The 20,371-nt window shown below is 44.3% G+C and overlaps 1 non-coding gene across 1 annotated transcript; it reads left to right on the forward strand.

Moving 5' to 3' along the window:
- Window positions 1–5,099: 5,099 nt before the first annotated feature.
- Window positions 5,100–5,206, forward strand: LOC112719529 (small nucleolar RNA R71). The gene has a single exon (XR_003161828.1). It is a non-coding gene; the product is annotated as a small nucleolar RNA R71 (small nucleolar RNA).
- Window positions 5,207–20,371: the final 15,165 nt, after the last annotated feature.

The raw sequence follows: 20,371 nt of genomic DNA on the forward strand, positions 1-20,371 counted from the left end.
AATATTTTCAGCGTTTGTAACGAAACACCTTTTTGTTACAAATCATTTTAAACTTTTGCAACAAAATGACTTTTCGTTACAAAAATAATATATTTTGTAACAAAAAAATAATTTTTGTTACAAAAAGTAGAAAATTTTTGCAACAATTTATCTTGTTGTTACAAAAGATCTTTATTTTGTAACAATAGTTAATTCTTATTACCAAAAAATAACAATTTGTAACAATTTGAAGTTTGATACAAATTTTTTGTTACAAATGCTCCATTTTCTTGTAGTGTATGAATAGATATTTTGATAAAATTGGAGGGTAGGATAATTTTAGTAACATTATTTGTTAACATTATTTTAAAGTTCAATCAATTATTTTCTAATTTAAATTATAAGATAAACATATTAATCACATTTTTATAAAATATAATTTAAACTCAATATATTAACTGTTTATTACTTTTCTATCCCCGGAACTTTAATTTCAATTTATAAAATAACTAATTATGATAAAAATTGTGCATGAATATTAACTGACTTAAACATAAAGTATTTATAAAAATTAATCTAATCATTTCTAGTAAATTAATTCTTAAGAGTTCAAATTAATAACATAATTCATTCAAAATAGAATTTATTTAAATTAAATTATATAATTCTTCTTATTTTTCAATTATCGATCAAACTTATAATTTCAATCATACCAAATATCTAATAAAGATTATATGAAAATTCTAATCAAATTAAACTCCAATTATGATGAAACTCCATTTATTTATCTTTAGTAAAATAAATTTCTTAAAATAAAATTATCAGCAAATAAAATAAACCACAAATAACTAATTATTTAATTTTCAAAAACTAGGGTTGTTACACATGACTATAGAGAGACACCTTGAGGATTGTGAAAGGTCCAGACGACCTTGACTTTAGTTTCCCTGGGAAGAACTTGAGCCTTGAATTATATAGCAGCACTTTTTGACCTTCCACAAACACTCTTCTTGCTAGCTTTTGATCATGCCATTTCTTTATGTTTTCCTTGTAAATCTTCGCATTTTCATAAGCTCGATTCTTGAATTCTTTCAGCTCATTGAGTTGTAGTAGTCTCTTTTCCCCAACAGCTGGATTATCAAAGTTCAACATCTTTAAAGTCCAAAATGCTCTCTGTTCAAGCTCTACTAGTAAGTGACAAGCCTTCCCAAACACCAGTTGGTATGGAGACATACCAATGGGTGTTTTGAAGGTTGTCCTATAAGCCCATAGTGCATCATCCAACTCCATATATAGTTGTTTGAGCAGGAGGATGGGAATGGTCCCATAAAATCAATCCCCGATACATCAAACAATTCCAACTCCATGATGAACCTTTGTGGCATTTAATTTTTCTTGGGTAGATTACCAGCTCTTTGGCATTCATTGCATCTTGACACTAATTCCTTTGCATCTTGGAATATTGTTGGCCAAAAGAACCCACATTGCAGCACTTTGACTGCAGTTCTTTGGATCCATGGCATTGCCACAGCACTTCCTGCCCTTCCTCATGTGAGATACACCTTCTCAAGATTCCATCAGCACCCTTTTTAAACAAGTCAGGCTCATCCCGAATGTAGTGTTTAGCATCATTAATTAGTTTCCTCCTCATGTACTTGTTGATGTTGGTGGGCAGCTCCCCAATAGCCTTGAAGTTGACTATATCAGCAAACCAAGGGCTCTCTTGAATTATCATCAACTGCTCATCAGGGAAACTTTCATTTACTTCGAATTGATGTGCTTTATCCTCTTCTTGTGGGATTCTTGATAGGTGGTCAGCCACTTTGTTCTCTGATCCACTTCGATCTTTAATCTCTATGTTGAATTCTTGAAGTAGCAAGACCCACCTTATCAACCTAGGCTTGGATTCTTGTGTAGTCAGCAAATACTTGAGGGCTACAAGATCAGTGAAAACAGTAACTTTAGAGCCAATAAGATATGATCTAAACTTGTCAAAACCAAAAACTATGGCTAAGAGTTTCGTCTCCGTGGTGGTGTAGTTCCTTTGATTCTCATTGAGAACTTTGCTAGCATAGTAAGTAACATGTACTAGCTTATCTTTCCTTTGTCCTAGAACAGCACCAACAATAATGTCAGATGCATCACACATCAATTAAAAGGGTAAGTCCCAGCTAGGTGGTGCTATAATAGGTGCAGAGGAAAGTCTGTTTTTAAGCTTATCAAAGGCTAGCATACACTCTCTATCAAAAACAAAAGGTGTATTAGAGACAAGTAGGTTGCTGAGAGGTTTAGCAATTTTTGAAAAATCTTTAATAAACCTCCTATAGAACCCAGCATGCCCTAAGAAGCTTCTAATTGCCTTGACATTGCAAGGTAGAGGCAACTTCTCAATTACTTTCACCTTTTCCTTGTCCATCTCTATGGCCTTCTTGGAGATTTTGTGACCAAGAACCACCCCTTCTGTGATCATAAAGTGGCACTTTCCCAGTTTAGAACTAAGTTGGTTTCATGGCACATCTTTAGCACCAGGGTGAGGTGATGTATGCACTTAGAATATGAATCCCCAAACATGGAGAAGTCATCCATAAAAACTTCTATAAACCTCTCAATCATGTCTGAAAATATGGAGAGCATGCACCTTTGGAATGTTGCAGGTGCATTGCACAATCCAACGGGCATTCTCCTATTAGCAAAGACACCATAGGGACAAGTAAAGGAAGTATTCTCTTGGTCCGTAGGGTCTACAACAATTTGGTTGTAGCCATAGTAGCCATCCAAGAAGCAGTAGTATTCATGCCCCGCAAGTCTTTCTAGCATCTGGTCCATGAAAGGTAAGGGAAAATGGTCTTTCCGAGTGGCTTCATTGAGCTTCCTATGATCTATGCACATCCGCCAGCCAGTCACTGTTCTTGTTGGTATTAGTTCATTCCTCTCATTTGGTACAACAGGGATCCCTCCCTTCTTTGGAACTACTTGCACTAGGCTCACCCAAGGGCTGTCTGAAATTGGGTATATTACCCTTGCTTGCCACAACTTCAGCACTTCTTTTTGAACTACTTTATTCATTGTTGGGTTTAGCCTTCTCTGTTACTGTCTTGAGGGCTTTGCACCTTCCTCAAGTAGGATTTTGTGCATGCACATTGAAGGACTGATTCCCTTTAGATCTGCAAGTGTCCACCCTATATTATCCTTGTATTGTTTCAGCACTTGGATTAGCTCCTCTTCTTGTTCGTCATTCAAGTTTGAATTTATGATCACTAGGTATGTGTTGTTGTCACCTAAGTAAGTATATTTCAAGCTTGGAGGCAGAGTTTTTAGTTCCAACTTTGGTGCCTCCATTTCCATTTTACTTGTCTTCTCTAGCATGATTGGTTCTTCCATAGTCTCTAGTTGTAGCTCATCATATGAGGCTTGTTGATCTTGCTCTTTGATTTCTTCACATTGTACTTCTTCTAGGACTCCTTGAACGAGATTTTCAATTGTATCCACCATCATGCATTCACCAATGGACTCCTTGGGGTAGCACATTGCCTTGAAGACATTGAAGACCATTTTATCTTCATGTAACCTTAAGACTAGCTCCCTAATTTGAACATCAATTATGGCTCCAGCAGTAACTAGGAATGGACTTCCTAGTATGATTGATGTGATGGCCTCTTCTTCCATATCAAGCACAACAAAATCAGCTGGGAAGATAAACTCTCCCACTTTTACCAACAAATCCTCCACCACACCGTGAAAAATATTAAAAGTTCTGTCAGCTAATTAAAGAGCCCTTCTTGTCAGTTTTGCTTCTTCAATCCTCATCCTTTTTATCATGGCCAAGGACATGAGGTTGATGCTGGCTCCTAGATCACATAGTGCCTTCTCAATGCTTATATCCCCAATGATACAGGGAATTTTGAAGCTCCCAAGGTCTTTCAATTTCTGGGGAAGCTTCTTTTGTATCACTACACTCCTCAGTGAGCACTACAGTCTCTTTTTCTCCCCAATTCCTCTTCCTTGGCATAGAGTGGCATTTGCTCTAATGCTTCAGCAAAGGGTATGTTGACTTGAAGCTTCTTGAAGATTTCCAAAAACCTAGAGAACTGGCTGTCCTTCCCATCTTTTCTCAGCCTTTGTAGATATGGTTCCTTCTTGATTTCAGATTCAGTTGTAGCTTCCTTTTATTGTTTGTCTTGACTTGGGACTGCTACTTCCACAACCTTTTCGCTTCTTAAGGTGATAGCTTTGCACTCCCCTCTTGGGTTGACCATGGTGTCGCTGGAAAAAGTGTGTATGGGCAATGGCAGCTGTTTAGACAAGGTCCCTAGTTGTGCTTCCAATTTCGAAAAGGCTGGCCCTTGGTTCCTTATGTTGGACCTGACCTCCTCTTGAAGTGCATCTATCTTTTTGTCAGCTTCCACTTGTCTATCTGCAACGATGGTAATAGTCCCATTTAGTTATGCTATGGCAGCTTCCAATTTCGCAAAGTTGCTATTGATATCACTGGATTACATGGTTGGGGGCGAAGCAACTTGGGGTTGGCTTTTGTATGGTTGTTGGCTTGAATGGTAAGGTGCATTTTATGAATTGTGGTGGGGTCTATTGTTGCTTGGTTGATGATTAGAATTGTGGTTGTTGTGTTGGCTGGACTGGTATGGTTTGTGGTCTTGATTATGGTTTTGCTGGTTTCCCCACCCAAAATTTGGGTGGTCCTTCCTACCTGGGTTGTATGTCTTGGTATTGGGGTCATATGGTGGTCTAGAAGAGTTGTTCATATAGTTAGCTTGTTCTCATTCCTCTTCAACTTCTGGGAATTCTTCCTCTTGTGGAGAGGCTTGAGCTTGGACGGCTGAGACTTGATTCTTCTCAATTTGTTTAGTTAGAGCTGCTAGTTGAGTTGTGATCATCTTGTTCTCAGCTAACAGGGCATCCATAGAATTGAGCTCCATTAATCCCTTCTTATGGGTCCTTTCAAAGGCATAGAAATACTCGTTGCTGACAACAGTTTCTATTATATCTATGGCTTCTTCTACTGTTTTCTTCTTGTTGAGTGAGATTCCTAAGGAGTGGTCTAGAGCCTTTTTAGAGTCATATGACAACCCCTTATAGAAGATGTGTAGTTGCACCCACTCATTAAACATATCTGGGGGCATTTTCTTGTCAAATCTTTATATCTCTCCCAGGCCTCATAGAGGGTTTTCCCATTTTATTGTCTAAAAGTCTAGACCTCAGCTCTCAGTCTATTGATCCATTGTAGAGGGTAGAACCTTGCTAGGAATTCGTTAACAACATCTTCCCAGGTGGTGAGGCTTTCTTTAGGAAATGACTCCAGCCACTTTGAAGCCTTGTCCCTAAGAGAGAAGGGGAACAAAAGCAATTTGTAAGTGTCCGGGTGAACACTATTGGATTTCACTGTGTCACAAATCCTCAGAAATATAGTCAGATGTTGGTTAGGGTCCTCTTGAGCACTTTTTTCAAAAGAATAGTTATTCTGTACAAGAGTTATGAGTTGTGGCTTGAGCTCAAAATTGTTGGCGTTTTTGTTGGGCCTCAGGATGCTACTCCCACAATTCCCAGGGTTGGGATTTATGTAGGAGCCTAGCACCCTCCTTTCTTATGGAGCATGGTTGCCAACAACTTCTTCATGGTGGTTATGTTCTTCTCCTTCCATGGTTTGAGCTTGACCATCTTCTTCTTCTTCACTAATGAGCGGATAATTTATACGCTTTTCGGCATTGTTTTTAGGTAGTTTTTAGTATGATTTAGTTAGTTTTTAGTATATAATTAATAGTTTTTATGCAAAAATCACATTTCTGGACTTTACTATGAGTTTTTGTGTTTTTCTGTGATTTCAGATATTTTCTAGATGAAATTGAGGGACCTGAGCAAAAATCTGGTTCAGAGGCTGAAAAAGGACTGCAGATGCTGTTGGATTCTGACCTCCCTGCAGTCGAAATGGATTTTTTGGAGCTACAAAAGCCCAATTGGCGCATTCTTAATTGCGTTGGAAAGTGGACATCTTGGGCTTTCCAACAATGTATAATAGTTTATACTTTGCCTGAGATTTGATGGCCCAAACTGGCGTTCTAAGTCAGAATAAAAATTCTGGCATAAAACGCCCAAACTGGCACCACAATTGGAGTTAAACACCCAAACTGGCACCAAAGCTGGCGTGTAACTCCAAGAAAAGCCTATGCACCTGAAAGCTTCAATGCTCAGCCCAAGCACACACCAAGTGGGCCCCAGAAGTGGATTTCTGCATCTTTTACTTATTTTTGTAAACCTTAGGTTACTAGTTCACTATAAATAGGAACTTTTACTATTGTATTTTCATCTTTTGATCATCTTGGATCTTGGGATCAGGTCTATGAACCCTTTTTCGATTGTTGCATGTTATTTGGGAGGAATGGCCATTCGGCCATGTCTAGACCTTGTTCTTATGTATTTTCAATGGTGGAGTTTCTACATACCATAGATCAAGGTGTGGAGCTCTGCTGTTCCTTATGAATTAATGCAATTACTACTGTTTTCTATTTAATTCAAGCTTATTCTTGTTCTAAGATATTCACTCGTACTTCAACCTGATGGATGTGATGATCCGTGACACTCATCATCATCCTCCCTTATGAACGCGTGCCTGACAACCACTTCCGTTCTATCTGCGAGAGCTTGAGTGTGTATCTCTTGGCCTCCTAGTTCACGATGCATGGTTGCCTCTCCTGACAATAGAGCTTCCATTTCGTGCGACTAGAGTCTTCGTGGTATAAGCTAGAATCAAATGGGTAGCATTCTTGAGATCCGAAAAGTCTAAACTTTGTCAATAGTATTCCGAGTAGGATCTGGGATGGGATGACTGTGACGATCTTTAAACTCGCGACTGTGGGGCACAATGATAGTGCGCAAAAGGATCAATGCATCTTATTCTAACATGATCGAGAACCGACAGATGATTAGCCATGCGGGAAACTGTAAACGACCATTTTCACTGAGAGGATGGATGGTAGCCATTGTCAACGGTGATCCACCTACATACAGATTTCCATGGAAAGGAGTATGACTGAATGGATGAAGGCAATAGGAAAGCAGAGGCTCAGAGGGAACAAAGCATCTTCATGCGCTTATCTGAAATTTCCACCAATAAATTGCATAATTATTTCTATCCTATTTTATTTTCTGTTTCATTCTTTTAATTATTAAAGCCCTATAACCATTTGAATCCACTTGACTGAGATCTACAAGATGACCATAGCTTGCTTCAAGCCGACAATCTCCGTGGGATCGACCCTTACTCACGTAAGGTATTACTTGGACAACCCAGTGCACATGCTGGTCAGCTACATGAAATTGTGTATCACGATTTCGTGTACCATTCACCAACCACTCTTTTACCTCTGGCCACTGCTTCTCTTCTTAGTCTCAAGAATGTTCTCTTTGGTTCAAAGTTGTATGAGATGTCAACTCATCGTCTCCCTATCATACACAAAACAGAATCACGAAAGGAAAGTGTTAACACCCTTGGGACGAAGGGTGGGTAAGCCAAACTAATTGATGCAAAATAATAAATAGTTAGGGTGCCCTTGTTAGTGTTAGTATGTAGGCAGTGAAAAAAAATAAAATAAAAATAATGGAATAAAAGAACTGACAAAGATAAAAGAAATGCTTAATCTAATTGTTCATCCACTTAATCACTGTCATAAAACTTGATGACCAGAATTCACTACCCACATATCTAATGAATCCATTGGCAAGCGCACAAAATTGTCGTCAAGTAATAACCCACTACGAGTGGGATCGTATCCATAGAGATTGATTTATTGAGTAGTGTTAGCTAATAAGTTAATTAGTTAAGCTAATCAAATAGAGAGTATTGAGTGCTGTAAATTAAATGGCAGAATTATAAAGGACATGAAAGTAAAGAAATGCAATAAGGTACAGAAATGTAAATGGCAAGAATGTAAAGACAATAAACATAAATGGCTGAATTGTAAAAAGGAATGTGGGATTGTCAGAATGTAAAAGAAAGCTATAAAGAATGTGGAAGATAAGAATAGGGGAATTCATTGGGATTAGGAAATGTTGATCTCTTTGGATTAAATTCAGTTCATCTCATATTCAATCATGCAACTCATTAACCTCTTGGCAATCATGGTTGATTGAATCCCAATCCCTTGGTAACTTAATCTCTCAAATCTTGATAATCAGTCAATTCCTCGGTCTAATTGCTCATGAAGAGAGATATGCTTGGTCTCTGATTATACCACACATAATCATAGATCCAAATAATGGGTGGATTATATGTCACTGTTCATACCCTGACCGGGCTCCTCCAAACTCGGCAAAATCGTAAAAGGTCCGACCTCGTCTTAAGGCCCATGCCTAAAGGTCGGACCTCGGACAATAAAACAGGGAAGGCCCATCAAAAGGAACGCAGCCCAAAACCTAAGGGCCGAAAAGGCCTAGAAAAGGCGGTTCCACAAAGATAGAGATAAAACTCCTAAAAGATAAGATAAGATAAGAATATCTTATCCAGGGAAGGTCACGGCCAACTACTATAAATACACTGGAGCACCCAGGTATGGCATTCATTCCACATTCTACACATATCTGCTTGGACCCATGCTAACTTAAGCATCGGAGTGTCATTGCAGGTACAACCACCAACTACTCTGCATATCGAGCTCGGGTCCCTGACCCCCACCTCGGGCCTCTCCAGACGACCGAGCTACACGTTTCAGGTAACCCTCGGAACATTGGCGCCGTTGCCGGGGACCTGGAAGTCATCCCTCTACCATGGCGGACGACCCTCACAACAATGACCGCACTGCATCTGAACAAGAGGACGAAATTGACACCGGAGAACGACCGGACAGCCCTCTATCACCACGCACTCCAGGAGGAAACAAACAGAATCGCCCAAAGACATCACTCCCAAACAAAGATCCACAAAATTCCGAAAAAGAGAAGAGCTCGGAAATTCTAGAAGCAGTCCGGGCACAACAAAACCGACTGAAACAACTCGAAGAGGACATAAAGAAGCAGAAAGAAACTGAACAAGATCTGAGGAGGGAGACTCGAAAGCGCAGAGAATTAGAAGAAAAACTGCGGAAAATAGAGGCCAACCTGAAAGACCGGACAGAACGCGGCACCACCCCCGAAGGCAACCATGATCCCTTCACGCAAGAGATCATGAAGGAGAAGGTACCGCGAAACTTCAAGCCACCCGATATGGATCTCTACGACGGCACCACCGATCCAAGTGACCACCTCAGCAACTTCAGAAGCAGAATGTACCTAGTCGACGCCTCCGACGCGATTCGGTGCAAAGCCTTCCGCACCACTCTCACCAAGACAGCCATGAAGTGGTTCGACAACCTGCCACCAAGATCAATCACCAGCTTCGAAGACCTAACCAAAAAATTCCTAACAAGGTTCTCTATTCAAAAGGACAAGACAAAACATGCCCCCAGTCTGCTCGGGATCAAACAAGGTAACCAAGAAACTCTCCGAGAATACATGGAGCGATTCAACAAAGCCTGCCTGGACATACAACACTTGCCCACTGAGGCAGCCATCATGGGACTAGCAAACGGCCTAAAAGAGGGACCGTTTAGCCAATCCCTATCCAAACGATACCCGACCTCCCTATACGAGGTACAGGAGCGGGCAGAAAAATATATCAACATGGAGGAAACCTCCCAGCTAAGAGACTCTTCTAGGAAGGAATCAACCTACCCACTCCGAGATCGAGATCGGGAACAGAAGAAGAAAGAAGAACCCAACTCGGACAAGCCACGGAAGTACCACAACTACACCCCCCTCCGAGTCTCCCTGGTAGACGTCTACAGAGAAGTATGCCACACCGAAAAGATCCCACCACCCCGACCGCTAAAACACAAGAGAGCGGGGAGAGATCGGTCCGAATACTGTGAATATCACAAGCTCTACGGTCATTCTACTAACGACTGCTACGACCTAAAAAATGTTATAGAAAAGCTAGCCAGAGAAGGAAAACTCGACAGATACATAGTGGAGAAAGGAGAAGAGACCAGGAAGAGAAGGCGGGGAGATAACGAAGATCGGGCCGAACAAACCCCGCGAACCCCTGAAAGGCACGTTCACACGATAAATGGAGGTTTTGCAGGCGGAGGAACATCCAGATCCTCGCGAAAAAGACACCTCAAAGAAGTCTATCACGTCCGAGAAGACAGTCCCCTGCCCGAATTACCTACTATCTCATTTACCCGAGAAGATGCTCAAGGGATAATACCCGGGCACGACGATCCAATGGTAATCACCATTATCCTAGCAAACGCCAACTTACATCGAACCCTGATTGACCAGGGAAGCTCAGCAGATATCCTGTTCAAAACGGCCTTCGACAAGCTCGGACTTGAAGAAAAAGAATTAAAGGCCTATCCCACCGACCTATTTGGGCTAGGGGATACCCCGATCCATCCCTTAGGATACATCTCGCTACACACTACCTTTGGAAAAGGCGAGCAATCTAAAACATTAAGCATCGACTACATTATAGTCGACGTCACTTCGGCATACAATGCCCTCATTGGGCGACCAACCCTAAACAGACTGGCAGCTATAGTCTCGACCCCACACCTCTGTATGAAGTTCCCTACCGCAAAAGGAATCGCTACCCTAAAAGGCGACCAAAAACTAGCGCGGCGATGCTACAACGAAAGCCTGAGCCTAAAAGGGAAAGAGGTCAACACAATCGAACTCGGGCGAGTTCAAGCCCGAGAAGATCTTCGGCCACAACCAGAGGGAGAAACCGAAAAAATCCAGATTGGGAACACACCTGAAAAAATAACAAACATAGGAGCAAACCTCGAAGCAGGCCTAAAAGAGGAACTCATAACCCTCTTAAGGGAGAATTCCGACCTCTTCGCATGGAAAGCCTCCGACATGCCAGGCATAAGCCCCGACCTGATGTGCCACAAGCTATCAGTTTACCCAGGATCCCGACCTGTCCAACAAAGACGTCGGAAGCTCGGACCCGAGCGCATGCAAGCAATAGAAGAACAAGTACAAGCACTGCTAGATGCAGGGTTCATTAGGGAAGTAAAATACCCCTTATGGCTCGCAAACGTGGTCCTGGTGAAAAAGCCCAATGGAAAATGGAGGATGTGCGTCGATTATACGGATCTCAACAAAGCCTGCCCCAAAGACCCATATCCACTACCAAACATCGACGCCTTAGTAGACGCAGCCTCAGGCTATAGATATCTCTCCTTCATGGACGCATACTCGGGATACAATCAAATCCCGATGTACGGACCCGACCAGGAAAAGACCTCGTTCATAACCCCAAGGGCAAATTACTGCTACGTAGTAATGCCCTTCGGGCTGAAGAACGCAGGGGCAACCTACCAGAGGCTAATGAACAAAGTATTCTCAGAGCACATCGGATCACGGCTGGAGGTATATGTCGATGACATGCTGGTAAAGACACAAGAAGACAAAAACTTGCTGACCGACCTCACCAGTATCTTCGGTACCCTCAGAAAACATAACATGAGACTTAACCCGACAAAGTGCACCTTCGCCGCAGAGGCCGGAAAGTTCTTAGGCTTCATGCTGACTCAAAGGGGCATCGAAGCAAACCCGGACAAATGCCAAGCGATACTCAATATGAAGAGCCCGACGTGTGTCAAAGAAGTACAACAACTGAATGGAAGGCTAGCCGCCCTATCAAGATTCTTGGCAGGATCAGCAATAAAATCGCTACCTCTCTACTCACTCCTAAAGAAAGGGAAACCCTTCTCATGGACCCCGGAGTGCGAAAAAGCCTTTCAAGAATTCAAGGAATTCCTCGGGCAGCCACCAATCCTAACCCGACCTTTAAAAGGAGAAGAACTCGTACTATACCTCTCGGTTGGAAATCGAGCAGTCGCTTCAGCGTTAATACGAGAAAATGACCAAGGACAACGCCCCATATACTTTGTAAGCAAGGCACTACAAGGGGCCGAATTAAACTATCAGAAGATAGAAAAATTCGCCTACGCCCTAGTGTTCACAGCTCGGAGGCTCCGTCCCTACTTTCAAGCCCACACCATCAAAGTCCGGACAAACCAACCCATGAGACACATCCTGCAAAAAACAGACCTGGCAAGACGAATACTGCAATGGGCGGTGGAACTGTCCGAGTTCGACCTCCACTATGAAGCCCGGACTGCCATAAAATCTCAGTATCTAGCCGACTTCATCGCAGAATACACTGAGACCCCTGGAACCCCACTCTCATGGAACCTGTATGTCAACGGGTCCTCAAACAAAACAGGAAGCGGAGCCGGGGTTATACTCGAAAGCGACCAAGGAACGCGGATAGAACTATCCCTAAAATTCGAGTTCCAGGCTTCGAACAACCAAGCCGAATACGAGGCCCTACTAGCAGGTCTAAAGCTAGCCGAAGAGGTCGGAGCCCAGAAAATCACGATCTTCAGCGACTCCCAGGTCGTCACATCACAAGTAAATGGAAGCTACCAGGCCAAAGACCCAACTATGAAAAAATACCTGGACCAAACACAGGCACAATTACGCCACTTTTCAGAAATACAGATCCAGCACATACCTTGGGAACAAAACGCCCGGGCAGACGCCCTCTCAAAACTCGCCAGCACCAAGCCCGGAGGCAACAACAGAAGTCTCCTCCAGGAAACCTTACAATCTCCCTCCGTGCTAAGAGAGGAAGAAACGCTAAATATATCTGTTCCGAGGGTTACGTGAAACGTGTAGCTCGGTCATCTGGAGAGGCCCGAGGTGGGGGTCAGGGACCCGAGCTCGATATGCAGAGTAGTTGGTGGTTGTACCTGCAATGACACTCCGATGCTTAAGTTAGCATGGGTCCAAGCAGATATGTGTAGAATGTGGAATGAATGCCATACCTGGGTGCTCCAGTGTATTTATAGTAGTTGGCCGTGACCTTCCCTGGATAAGATATTCTTATCTTATCTTATCTTTTGGGAGTTTTATCTCTATCTTTGTGGAACCGCCTTTTCTAGGCCTTTTCGGCCCTTAGGTTTTGGGCTGCGTTCCTTTTGATGGGCCTTCCCTGTTTTATTGTCCGAGGTCCGACCTTTAGGCGTGGGCCTTAAGACGAGGTCGGACCTTTTACGATTTTGCCGAGTTTGGAGGAGCCCGGTCAGGGTATGAACAGTGCCCCTGCCCGAGTTCGTCCCTTTTTTTTGGGAGGTCGAGCTCGGGCATAGTAGTTTTTTCAAATTTTCAAAAAATGGCCATTCCTGCATTTATTGCATTTTACCGTTTTCCCTCGATTTCCGTTCGGGCTCTTGTGAAGGCTTTATTTATTTGCCCCTTTCCTCCTTTTTCTGCGTTTTTTGTTTTTCCTTATCCTTTCCGAGCACTGCTTCTTCTTTCTCTTTGCTCTGCTTCCCCAAATCTCTCCGTGTGTCTTTCTGGGGTTCCCTCTGCGCCGTCGTTTCGTTCTCCTTGCTTCGGAGCTCGTCGCCTTCGTTTCTTTCTTCCAGGTTTGTTCCCATGTTTCTCTTTTCTTGTGCACATATGCTTCTGTTCTTTTGTGTGGCTCTTGTTTTTTTCTTTTTCTTTATGCCTGGGTTGCCCCGAAAAGAGGCGCCGCCATTGCTTGTTGTTTGTATATGGGGGGGCTCTTTTTCGTTCTCCGGTATTTTTGTTCCGGGTTGCCGCGTTTTCTTCGTGGGGTTTTTTGTTTCTTGCTTTGCTGAATGGGTTTTTGCTGTCTTCTTTATGTGATTTTTGCTTGTTGCTGTATTCTTCTTTGTAGGTAAAAATTTTATGTCTCGAAAGGTTCTTCAAGCGATGTCGACTAAGATTCCATGTGGTCTTGGTTGGGTAGACCCTCTTCCTCTAAGAGTCCCTTCTGTGGTAGATTCTGAGTATTTAGCTAGGTTCCGTAGGCACTGTAGCATATGTGAGAATAGGGAGTCTGAGAGGGATTACGAACTAGTGGCCCCGGAATCCGAGGAGAGAGTGTGCTTCCCGCCCTTAGATAGTTCCGAGAAGCTCTTCTTTTATGCTTATGATTGTTTTTTCTCTAAGCTGAGTGTTCGACTTCCTTTTACCGATCTGGAGTCCGAGGTGTTATGGTCTTGTAACCTTGCCCCTACGCAGCTCCATCCAAATTCTTGGGCGTTTTTAAAGCTGTTTCAACTTTTGTGTCAGTTTTTGGGCGTCTCCCCCTCTATTTCTCTTTTTTCCTATTTGTTTGTGTTGACGAAGCCGGGGTCGGGTGGAGGGAAGGTATCTTGGGTCTCTTTTAGGGCTAACCAGGGAAGGAAGTTTTGTACCTTGTATGATGAGTCCTTTCATGATTTTAAGAACTTTTATTTCAAGGTCCGGGCTACTGGAGACGTCCGACCTTTCTTTCTAGATGAGAGTGGGGAGCCTTCTTTTCCTCTTTGTTGGCAGGAGAATGTAGTGTCTGCTAAGTATACCTTTGAGAGTCTAGATGAGGTGGAGCAGGCTTTTGTGGGTGTGGTGAGCAGTTTATGGGGTCGGGCACCTCACTTGGACACGAAGAAAATGTTGGGAGATCCAAGCCTTCTCCGTTCCGAGTTAGGTAGTTCCCGACCTCTCCGAGATTCATCTTTTTTAGTATTTTGGTTTTCCTTGTTTTGGTGGAATTTCTGTTGTGGTAATCCTTTTTCTTTTATTTCTGCAGAGATGTCTTCTCAGGCGGATTCCATGAAGTTCCTTCGTCGGACGAAGAAGTCTGTGGCTGCTCGAAATATCGAGGTTGGGGAGGCTTCTGCCCGATCTTCTCCGAAGAAGACTACTGTGGGTGTCACTACTCGGTCGAAGACTATTCCGACTCCCCAGTTCCGAGCTATAAATCAAGATCCTCCGACCTCGGGGCCTGCTACCTCTTCTCCGCCTTTGTCCTCGGGTCCTCCTCCCAAGAAACAGAAGACCTCTCAAGAGCTTGCGGGTTTTAATGACAAGGATTTTGATGCTCTTGGTTGGATCGAACAGCATATTCTCCCTCAGACCTTTATTTCTACTGATGATGTGTCTATGGAGCATCATTTTCAGTATATGGCGCGGAGTTGTGTCCGGATGGCTAGTCTTCATGCCGCTATTGCCCGGGAGTTCAAGAAATCCCCCATTGGTGCGACCAGCTCCCGACTTGAGAAGGCTCAGTCTGAGTTTGAGAGGATTAGTGAACTGAAGGCTGCTAGGATTACTGAGCTGGAGGCGTCTCTGGAGAAGGAGAAAACTAAAGCTACCGCGGCTGTGGCGGCAGCAAAAGCATCTGAGGAGATGGCGAAGGCGGCGACGGAGAATTATACTCGGACATATGCCGAGCTTGTGGAGACAAAGGAGAGATTGCAATCTGCTCAGGATGATTTTTTCGAGCTAGAAGGTCATGTGGCTAAGGGTATGGATGCTATGTTTGAAAATTTGAAGGCTCAGGTCCGGGTTCTTGCTCCTGACCTGGATCTGAGCTTATTTAGTACGGATAACGTTGTTGTGGAGGGAAAGATTGTTCCTGCTCCCAACGAGGATGAGGTTCCGGTGTCCGACCCCAAAGTTCCGGTTGCGAACCCGACTTCACCTTTGGCCGGGGAGGGATCTGGTGTGGAGGTTTTGAACCGAGATGACGGTGCTGTCAACGCTGTCCCGATTTCTATGTTTCCTCCGCAGCCTTCTGTTGATGTGGAGTCCGGAAAGGATCTTGATTCTCTGTAATCCTTTTATCTTTGGTTTTTTGCCCGGCCTGTGGGCTCTTTTGTTTTTGGATGGTTTCTGTGGACGCTTTGGACACCTTTTTGCTTTTAGCTACTTGTAGTAACTTTTTAGCTTATTATGCGGTGTTTTGTTCGCGTTTTGACTTTTTGTTCCGCTTTTATGCTTTTTAGTTGTTTTTGGATAACAACCTTTTAGCTAGCGCTTTTTGAACTTTCCTTTGATTTCGTTTTTTCGCTTGTACTTTTTAGTTGTTTTTGTATAGCAACTTTTTAGTAAGCGTTTTCGAAATCTTTTGCTTTCGCCGTTTTAAGGCTTCTTTCTCGGATCCGGTCTTTTTCTCGGACCTCGGGTGGGGTGGTCGAGTACTTCCCTTTGTTGGGCCCAACCTTGTCGTTGGTTGGCCTTTTAAGTTATTTTTGTAATCTCTTTTTATTCGGCTTTTTGGGCCTTTTCAGAGTTGCTTTTATAACTTCTCACATTAATTTGAACCTCGTCGCTTTATCATGCCGACCTTGTATGGTCTCTTGGCAATGATTTTTTGCGTTTTGTCGAGCATAAATTAATGCGCCTTGGCGGGGTACTTTCCAGGATTTGTTCAATCGCGAGGAAGAAGAAAAGAAAATAGAAAAATTTGATTAGTATTAAAAAAGAAAGAATATTTACAGAGTGTTTACCCTTGACTTAGGTCGGGTGCCTTACTTGACCGGGTGTCTCATTAAAAAACACTTGTAGGGAAAAAGAGTACACCTCGGGTCAAATTTTTCTAGCTGTAGTACCGTCTTAGATTACAGGCGTGCCAGGCCCTTGGCAGCTCATTGCCTTCTAGGTCGGATACTTTGTAATAGCCTGTTCCTAAGACTTTTGTTACCTTGTAGGGTCCTTTCCAATTTGCAGCTAGCTTTCCTTCTCCCGACTTTTGTGTTCCGATGTCATTTCGGATTAGAATCAGGTCGTGAATGGAGAAGCTTCGTTTTATTACTTTTGATTGTATCTGAGGGCCGTTCGCCGTTTTAAGGCTTCTTCTCGGATCCGGGCTCTTTCTCGGACCTCGGGGAGGAGGTCGAGTTCTTCCTTTTGTGCCTGCGGGTTACCTTCTTCGTTGTAGAAGATGACTCTGGGTGACCCTTCATCTATTTCGATAGGAATCATTGCTTCCATCCCGTAAGCTAGTCGGAATGGCGATTCTCCCGTTGTAGAGTGTGGGGTTGTCCGATATGCCCACAGTACCTGGGGGAGCTCCTCGGCCCATGCCCCTTTGGCCTCTTGGAGTCTTCGTTTTAACCCGGCCAAGATGACTTTATTTGCGGCCTCTACTTGTCCATTGGCTTGTGGGTGCTCGACTGAGGTGAATTGCTGTTTGATTTTTAGTTCGGCCACCAAGTTCTGAAAACTTGTGTCCGTGAACTGTGTTCCATTGTCTGTTGTGATGGAGTAGGGGACTCCGAACCTTGTGACGATGTTTTTGTATAGGAATTTGCGGCTTTTCTGAGCCGTAATGGTGGCTAAGGGTTCAGCTTCGATCCACTTTGTGAAGTAGTCGACCCCTACTATGAGGTATTTGACTTGCCCCGGTCCTTGGGGGAACGGGCCGAGTAGGTCAAGTCCCCATTTTGCGAAGGGCCATGGTGCAGTGATGCTGATAAGGTCTTCGGGTGGTGCCTTGTGAAAATTGGCGTGTTTTTGGCAGGGGGGCATATTCTCACAAATTCCGTTGCGTCTCTCTGCAAGGTCGGCCAGTAGAACCCGGCTTGGACTACTTTCTTGGATAATGCCCGAGCTCCGAGATGGTTCCCACACATGCCTCCGTGGACTTCTTCGAGGATGCTCTTTGTTTCTGAGGTCGGGACGCACCTAAGGAGGGGGTTTGAGAATCCTCTTCTGTATAACACGTCGTGAATTAGTGTATAATTCTGGGCGTCTTTCGTGAGTCTTTTAGCTTCCTTTCTTTCAGCGGGGAGAGTTCCCGACTTCAGGTAGTTGAGTATGGGGGTCATCCATCCTTGCTGTTGGTTGGATATATTTAGCGTTTCTTCCTCTCTTAGCACGGAGGGAGATTGTAAGGTTTCCTGGAGGAGACTTCTGTTGTTGCCTCCGGGCTTGGTGCTGGCGAGTTTTGAGAGGGCGTCTGCCCGGGCGTTTTGTTCCCGAGGTATGTGCTGGATCTGTATTTCTGAAAAGTGGCGTAATTGTGCCTGTGTTTGGTCCAGGTATTTTTTCATAGTTGGGTCTTTGGCCTGGTAGCTTCCATTTACTTGTGATGTGACGACCTGGGAGTCGCTGAAGATCGTGATTTTCTGGGCTCCGACCTCTTCGGCTAGCTTTAGACCTGCTAGTAGGGCCTCGTATTCGGCTTGGTTGTTCGAAGCCTGGAACTCGAATTTTAGGGATAGTTCTATCCGCGTTCCTTGGTCGCTTTCGAGTATAACCCCGGCTCCGCTTCCTGTTTTGTTTGAGGACCCGTTGACATACAGGTTCCATGAGAGTGGGGTTCCAGGGGTCTCAGTGTATTCTGCGATGAAGTCGGCTAGATACTGAGATTTTATGGCAGTCCGGGCTTCATAGTGGAGGTCGAACTCGGACAGTTCCACCGCCCATTGCAGTATTCGTCCTGCCAGGTCTGTTTTTTGCAGGATGTGTCTCATGGGTTGGTTTGTCCGGACTTTGATGGTGTGGGCTTGAAAGTAGGGACGGAGCCTCCTAGCTGTGAACACTAGGGCGTAGGCGAATTTTTCTATCTTCTGATAGTTTAATTCGGCCCCTTGTAGTGCCTTGCTTACAAAGTATATGGGGCGTTGTCCTTGGTCATTTTCTCGTATTAACGCTGAAGCGACTGCTCGATTTCCAACCGAGAGGTATAGTACGAGTTCTTCTCCTTTTAAAGGTCGGGTTAGGATTGGTGGCTGCCCGAGGAATTCCTTGAATTCTTGAAAGGCTTTTTCGCACTCTGGGGTCCATGAGAAGGGTTTCCCTTTCTTTAGGAGTGAGTAGAGAGGTAGCGATTTTATCGCTGATCCTGCCAAGAATCTTGATAGGGCGGCTAGCCTTCCATTCAGTTGTTGTACTTCTTTGACACACGTCAGGCTCTTCATATTGAGTATCGCTTGGCATTTGTCCGGGTTTGCTTCGATGCCCCTTTGAGTCAGCATGAAGCCTAAGAACTTTCCGGCCTCTGCGGCGAAGGTGCACTTTGTCGGGTTAAGTCTCATGTTGTGTTTTCTGAGGGTACCGAAGATACTGGTGAGGTCGGTCAGCAAGTTTTTGTCTTCTTGTGTCTTTACCAGCATGTCGTCGACATATACCTCCAGCCGTGATCCGATGTGCTCTGAGAACACTTTGTTCATTAGCCTCTGGTAGGTTGCCCCTGCGTTCTTCAGCCCGAAGGGCATTACTACGTAGCAGTAATTTGCCCTTGGGGTTATGAACGAGGTCTTTTCCTGGTCGGGTCCGTACATCGGGATTTGATTGTATCCCGAGTATGCGTCCATGAAGGAGAGATATCTATAGCCTGAGGCTGCGTCTACTAAGGCGTCGATGTTTGGTAGTGGATATGGGTCTTTGGGGCAGGCTTTGTTGAGATCCGTATAATCGACGCACATCCTCCATTTTCCATTGGGCTTTTTCACCAGGACCACGTTTGCGAGCCATAAGGGGTATTTTACTTCCCTAATGAACCCTGCATCTAGCAGTGCTTGTACTTGTTCTTCTATTGCTTGCATGCGCTCGGGTCCGAGCTTCCGACGTCTTTGTTGGACAGGTCGGGATCCCGGGTAAACTGATAGCTTGTGGCACATCAGGTCGGGGCTTATGCCTGGCATGTCGGAGGCTTTCCAGGCGAAGAGGTCGGAATTCTCCCTTAAGAGGGTTATGAGTTCCTCTTTTAGGCCTGCTTCGAGGTTTGCTCCTATGTTTGTTATTTTTTCAGGTGTGTTCCCAATCTGGATTTTTTCGGTTTCTCCCTCTGGTTGTGGCCGAAGATCTTCTCGGGCTTGAACTCGCCCGAGTTCGATTGTGTTGACCTCTTTCCCTTTTAGGCTCAGGCTTTCGTTGTAGCATCGCCGCGCTAGTTTTTGGTCGCCTTTTAGGGTAGCGATTCCTTTTGCGGTAGGGAACTTCATACAGAGGTGTGGGGTCGAGACTATAGCTGCCAGTCTGTTTAGGGTTGGTCGCCCAATGAGGGCATTGTATGCCGAAGTGACGTCGACTATAATGTAGTCGATGCTTAATGTTTTAGATTGCTCGCCTTTTCCAAAGGTAGTGTGTAGCGAGATGTATCCTAAGGGATGGATCGGGGTATCCCCTAGCCCAAATAGGTCGGTGGGATAGGCCTTTAATTCTTTTTCTTCAAGTCCGAGCTTGTCGAAGGCCGTTTTGAACGGATATCTGCTGAGCTTCCCTGGTCAATCAGGGTTCGATGTAAGTTGGCGTTTGCTAGGATAATGGTGATTACCATTGGATCGTCGTGCCCGGGTATTATCCCTTGAGCATCTTCTCGGGTAAATGAGATAGTAGGTAATTCGGGCAGGGGACTGTCTTCTCGGACGTGATAGACTTCTTTGAGGTGTCTTTTTCGCGAGGATCTGGATGTTCCTCCGCCTGCAAAACCTCCATTTATCGTGTGAACGTGCCTTTCAGGGGTTCGCGGGGTTTGTTCGGCCCGATCTTCGTTATCTCCCCGCCTTCTCTTCCTGGTCTCTTCTCCTTTCTC

This window comes from Arachis hypogaea, chromosome 10 (assembly GCF_003086295.3).
Source record: "Arachis hypogaea cultivar Tifrunner chromosome 10, arahy.Tifrunner.gnm2.J5K5, whole genome shotgun sequence".
Taxonomy (NCBI): domain Eukaryota; kingdom Viridiplantae; phylum Streptophyta; class Magnoliopsida; order Fabales; family Fabaceae; genus Arachis; species Arachis hypogaea.